Source organism: Mauremys reevesii, linkage group 7 (assembly GCF_016161935.1).
Source record: "Mauremys reevesii isolate NIE-2019 linkage group 7, ASM1616193v1, whole genome shotgun sequence".
Lineage (NCBI taxonomy): Eukaryota > Metazoa > Chordata > Testudines > Geoemydidae > Mauremys > Mauremys reevesii.
Window position 1 is genome coordinate 50,420,969 of NC_052629.1, and position 6,722 is coordinate 50,427,690.

The following is a 6,722-nucleotide window of genomic DNA, read 5'->3' on the forward strand; positions in this document are numbered from 1 at the left end:
TCTTGAAAGTTAGCTAAAAGGAGACTGGAAATGTTGAGCAGACATTGGGAGTGTCTGGTTAATGGTGTAAATGAATGATTATGTTGTAAGTAGTGTGCTCAAGCAGGGAGAGGGATGGGGGAAGAGTCATAAGGGAGAGAAAGAGGCCCCAAGCAGCTAAAATATGTTTTGATCTGTAGGTTCTGGGAGCTTGTTTTACGTGGACACTTATTTTGTGGCAAGCTGAGGTATAAATCTATCCTGTACTAACCTGAGGAGAAGGAAGTGCCTGTGTGGATCCTGCTGCCGTGAACAAACAGTTCTCTAGTGCATTTTGAGCTACTCCCATTTCATTGCATAGTAGGGAACAGTCAGTGAACAGCAGCAGGGTCCATGCAGTCAGTCAGTGCACAGCAGGCTAGTACAGGTTAGATTTACATCCCAGCTTGCCACGAGCTAAGTGTTTCTGTAGACAAGCTTTAAGTCTGTCCTTATGGCCAACAATTCTTACCATCCTTACTCATAATGAGGTCTCCTGCTATGACATTTCAAACTCTACCTTCTCCCCATACATGGTCTCTGAAAGAAGGCTGCTCACCTGCAAAAAAACCCTTGAAAGTCGAATCTTTCTTTTTTTCAGGTGAGTGCCTGAGAAAGACACCATACTGAAGTTTCCACAGAACAGGTGTGGTGTGCATGGTAATGGAAACCACCCCCTCAGATTCTCAACAGTCGACCTCAGTCCTGGACCTAGAAGGAAAGAGGGATTTTTCTGTATTCGTGTTGCATTCATTCCACTTGTGCATTTGTTTTATATCCAGGTAGCTGTACAAATATTGACTTATATCAGCATCATTCTCCCACCAGGGAAAGTTAACTAGTTTGTCAAGTGACATGGCAAACATGGTGACAGAAACCAAGTTAAACCTTTATAGTCATTGTAGGAAAGCATGTAACTGTATTGGAAATCTTCATAGTAGCACATGAATGGCTGTATATGGAGAATTGAAAGGCATATACAACTAATAATAGGACATTTTTCAACTGTAAATGACTAGTTTAGATCAATGCCAACTTGCTGATGACCAAAAGTCATTTACCAACTGACAGCTTCTTGGTAGCCTATTTAAATGATGTTGACAATTTGATTCCAATTGATATGGCGGGCAGGTATCTCTGTCACAGAAACTATCATCTCAAGCAGAATGAAGGGTAAAATAAAGTTTATATAGCCCAGATCCACCAAAATGTTAAGACTTCTCATAAACTTTGTTACATTCCAAGGATAGATGCCTCATTTTAGTGTACCCCTCCTGCTCCAGACAGACTTTTTCTCCCAGCCCTCTGTTCTGGCTCTTGTCTTCTACTCCTGGGAACTTAGATCCCAAATGTGACACTCAGCCAGAAGCAATCAGCTGAACACTTATCCTACCAGCTGCTCTGCCACAGAACCAACACTGAGCTGGGACCATTGTGACCATGAATCCTGGATCATATGGAACCAAAGATTTCATCACAATGTTCCTTTGATTGAAACAAATTGATATCTCGGCAGAGTACCCGAGGACTGAATGGGCATGGAGATGAATTGCCATCCACATCAGGGCTGAGGCATGATGTCAAGAAACTGTGGAGAAGTATGACCTGCAGCTGCAGGACTTGGCTTGTGCTGTGTGTGTTGTCCACACCCATTGCATAATTAGGACTCTATGAGACTGCCAAGTAGAGCCAGCAATGGTTCTTCTTTGAGTGATGTGAATGATAGTTCATTAGAGCAGGATTAAAACCATTAATCATTACACCCAATCCACCCACAACCATATCTACTGTACTTTCACTGACCTGGAATGGATTTGAACCAATGACCTAAGGATGAGCCCTTAGACAAATACAATAAAACCTGCCAAGAGTGACCACTCATGGCAGTTAGCAAAAGTGGTCACTTGTAAGAGGTGGTCTTTATTCAAAGGTTTGCACATCAGAGAGTGGTGGTGTTCCATGGCTTTTGCTAGTAGTCGCTTATGACAGGTGGTCTCTAAGGCAGGTTTTACTGTACAATTTTGTAATGAATCCAAACCAGCAACCTAAGAATAAAAGGATTGTATCCCTCTATAGATCTGATAAGCCATTCAATCCTCAAGGTTTTATGCTGTCATTTATCATTGTTTTGCTTCACTCTGATGAAGAAAATGGATTGTTTTTAACTTTACATTTAAAACAAATTAACAGGAGGTACAAATGTCTTTAAAATGACTCAATTACTTTATTATATAAACAGCTGAAAAATAAGCCTGGGCATTTGACAAATATCTTGCAAAGAATAATATCTTTGCAAGATAATATTCAAGTAAATATTTTTGAATAACATAATTAATTTCACAAAAGTAAAATTTGATGAAAAAAGTCATTTTTCCATCACTGCATTAAAATAAATATTTAATTATAATTAATTACTTATTTAATTTGTAATTAATGATATAAGACAAAGACAAATGTTTTAGTTAGGGTAAGTTGAAAGAAAAATCACTGTTTCCCTCAACATCCCAGCCCCCCCCCCCCGCCATTTCTCCCCCCCCCCACCCCGAAATTCCTGCATTCCATATTGGAGGAGTATTTTCCAGTCTTGGTAATGTGCATAGAGGCCATGAGAAAACTGTGACTGGAGCAACACAGTCTGAATAAATGAATAACTCAATGAATATTTTAGTTGATTACACTGATGGAGCACCCTATTGGGTCAGCTCAGCTGTTGGTGTCACCTAGCCTAAAAAATGATGCTGCTCTGGGAGACTGCAGTATTGTGAGAAATGGATCTGTGCCTGGTGAAGAAAGGTTTTGAGTGTATTGATTTCTGATTATCATTCTACACATGGAAGTGGATCTAAATGAGGATTTAAAAGTTCCCTGTTAAATTATAAAAGAAAGAATATTCAGCATAAACCTCCTTTATGTAACTTTCACTTTATGTGTATCTATAGATCTCTGTATAACTTGCTGATTCAAAGGATTAATAGTGGAATTTTGGGCCAATCAGAACTATTATATTTAAGCAATGATGGACTAATTTCTTTGCACTGAAGATGAATCTTTTCAAGCTTCCAAAATAACTTTGGAGTTTTGTTTCTTTCTGAGAAAAAAGTACAGAGCACCCCTTATTAACTCCAGGCTATAAAAAAAGATATTTTCGTTTACAGTAATTAAAAATCTTTCATCTGAAAACCTCCAAGCATTTTACAAACATGAATTAGCTCAGCCTCACAATACCCCAGCTGAGGTAAAAAAGTACTGCTATATCTACTGGAGCAGTTTTAGGCATGGGCTTCTTACAGTGGCCACCATTAAAAATAGACATTTACCTTTACCCATATTATCTGCCCAGTTAGAATGGAAATATCACTACTGCCACGACAAATATAGTTATTGTCAGTGGACAATGTTCAGTTTTCAGTGGTAGCCACAGGCTGCAGGTTGTTGTCTACGGCTCAGTGTTTAACAAGGATTCCTAATAGCAGTGGGACCATGATGGTCATTAGCTAAAAAGTCAGTCTTGAGCCACTGTTTTCTGGCTCCCCTTTGGGACTGCATACAAGCAAGCAGAAAGAGGGATACCTTTTTGGAGGAGGAGATGCATATAGGGTTGCTGAGCTAGACAGGAGTTGGGAACAATTGGGCAGACAGTGTCCAGCCCTATATTGCCTACAGTACCATGGCACCTAGGGCCCAGTCTGTTCACTCATTTTGTAGAAGGATACAGAGGTAAAAGGTGATTTTAAATTGAACTTGGCTTCTTATATCACTCAGGCACTTTTGAAAATCCCACCTTAAGCGGCTTTCCCAAGGATGTTCAGTGAGTCAATGGCAGAATCAGGAAAAGAAACGAGGAGCCCTGATTCTCAGTATCCTGTATTAACAGCTAGACCATCCAGACTGCCTTATTACAGTATATTTTAACAAGTCAGTGGACACCTGCATCTATGTTATTGTCACTAAGCTGCACATCAGAGCTATTCTGAACATGGGGACACAAGTAGGGATAGAGTTCGGATTCCCTTGTTCAAGAAGAAAAGGCCCCTAGTAAGTGAGCAAAAGAAGAATCTTTGTTAGCTGTATAAGGTCAATAACATACCGTTGAGCAGTTCTCGCTCCATCTAGTAAATGGCAGTGGTGTGCATACGTACTTTCCCAATCAGGACAATATTTTATAATCTATCTTATTTTATGCACTTATATGGCTCTCGTCACCATAGTATCTGAGTGCCAGAGTAGCTGAGTTATATGCTTCCAGAAAGCCCCTACAGGCAATTTCTTTGTACTGGATATTGTAGTTTTTATTAATACAAAATCAGATCATCTTATTCCTGTTTCAGTCAGCCTTCCATCGTGATTATATGGTAAAGTGAACGATAGCTCTGATGTTGTCTATCCTGTAGAGAATTTTTTATAAACCAAAGATACATGTAATAATCTAGAAAGCAGGAAAATTCTGTTTGACCATGAAGATGTTAGACAAGATGGGCATCTTGTCTGAAGTTTGGGAAAGGAGAACATATCTTTTAGCACTTCTAGCCATTATTTATGTAAGTTATCTATCTGAGTCTCAGAGCTATTACTTATGATGTGTACATGATATTCTATCCTTCTCAATTTTCCATGGCATCTCCCGTTAGTGACTTGTAATATGTTCTATATTAGATAGAGATGTGTATAATTCACACCCGTAGAAAACTGAATACATGTACTTTGGGATAACTATATTATAGGCATAGACCTGTTGCCATAGAGACACCAAACTTTGTATATATATTTTATATACATAAACTTTGATATAATATTGCTCTCTTTTTTTTTGTTTGTTTGTTTGGTTTGATTTGTTTGTTTTTAAAGCAGTGTACCAGGATGGAGGGCTTAAGGGATGGAGGGCTGAGGCTAGCCTTCTTTCTCCCAGGTGTGGCTGATTATAGAATGAGCCACACCTGGGAGAAAGAGACCAAGGTGATTACCCCCTGAAGAGCAGCAGGAGGCCACAATGAAGGGGAAAAATCCAGGATTATAGACTGTTAGGCACAAGCAGGTACTTTTAGCATGTCAGGACTGAGACTCCAGCCAGATAGGGCCTGCAAGTGGCCTGCTAAAGCAAGAAAGCCCCAGGCAGAAAGGCCTGGGAAGAGGAAGAAAAACCTTTTATTTGGGTGGACTTGAACTTTTGTTTGAATGTTAATTTAACAAAGTACAAGCTGAAGAGGGATGGGAAAAGATGGAAGTGTTTCTAGAGTTTTTTGAACAGTCCAAGAGGGGAATTGAGTCAGACTGCTGTGCCCAGGTACAAGCAGGATACCTAATTTTATTGGCTCTTTAATAGAGCTGCACTCTTCATACTCCTTAGCAGTCCAAATTTCATAAGGTTGTTCTATAAATAACATCTTCCATAGGACCAATGGGAGGCATGACAGTGCTGGTTTTAAATGTAAAAAATGTACATATTTTTAAAATAACTATAAAGGAAATACACTGCTGGGATTTCAGTTAACATGTATTCCAGAGCTGAGAAATACATTCCTCTTATTAAATCCTAACTGTGATATAGAAATAGATTTTCTATGTATTATTAATAGACAACCAATTATGTAATACAGGTATTAAAACACAATAAATGCAAGATCCATTTCTTTTTAAATTTTAGGTGACAGACAGCACCATACAGAGGCACCGCTGCAAAGCTCAAACTTACACCACTTCATTTTGGGACCCCAAAGCAGCAGAACAATAGTCTATATAGCAAACAAATGACTAGTATTTACATAATTACATATAACCACAACTTATAAAGTATTTGTAAGCACTTGAATGAAACTGATGCATTCATGATGTAAATGATAGAAATAATGTATTAGTTTGGGCCTGTCTGGAACTGGGCAAATAAAAGAAGGAAATTGTTTGCAAATATATTAGATTTGAGTTTTGCTCTGACTGAGTCCAGCGCTTTATTTGTTCTTTCATGGATGATGGTGCCACTGGGTATCATTTGCATGAATGTTTAGGGAGGGGCTTTGATTTGTGCAAATATGGTGATTCCTATACAGATGATCATGCCCATGTATGCCAAAGAGTATCTGTGCCAGAAGAGCTTGCCTTATAAATGAGTGATTACTAGATGACAAGAGAAAAGTGACTGACGGACAATATACCTGTCATGTGTCTTTAACTGTATCTATTCAGATCTTATAATGGCACTCAATATAATAGTGTCTGAGTGCCTTCCAAGAGAGTCAATCTATATTAAATCACAACTGGCCCATGGTCTGTTTCCTCCCTACTTCCCCCTTCCCTTCCCCCCAACCCCTGCAAAAAATAGTCACAGGTATGACTCCTGTTTCATATGACATGGTATTGCTCTTAATTATTTCCTCATTCTCCCTCCTCTTCTCTGACTAGTTCTGGTCTCTACCTCTTTCTCTTCCTCTTTGTCCTTCCCTCCTCCTCCTCCTCTTCTTCTTCTTTTGAGTTGGTCTCTGTAAGGATACTAAACAAAAGAAGGAGGTTTTACATTTCACTCTGAAGGCAATCTAATGTGTTGTTCCAAATATTTGGCCTTCTTGTTAATGAAGCATTGATCGTGAGCTTCACCTTGGAGGGTGACAGCATCATCATTCCTGAGGAAGGTCATTGCAGAGACTCTCTCCTTCTCAGGAAGAAAATCAGAAAAATTTAAATTTGGGGGTCCATGTATGTAGCCATATATAACA

The 6,722-nt window shown here is 39.1% G+C and overlaps 1 long non-coding RNA gene across 1 annotated transcript; it reads left to right on the top strand.

Annotated features, from left to right (window-relative positions):
* The first annotated feature begins 1,521 nt into the window (after window positions 1-1,521).
* LOC120409182 lies at window positions 1,522-5,840 on the top strand. Its single transcript, XR_005601182.1, has 3 exons — window positions 1,522-1,616; window positions 3,781-4,053; window positions 5,660-5,840. It is a non-coding gene; the product is annotated as an uncharacterized LOC120409182 (long non-coding RNA).
* The last annotated feature ends 882 nt before the right edge of the window (window positions 5,841-6,722 follow it).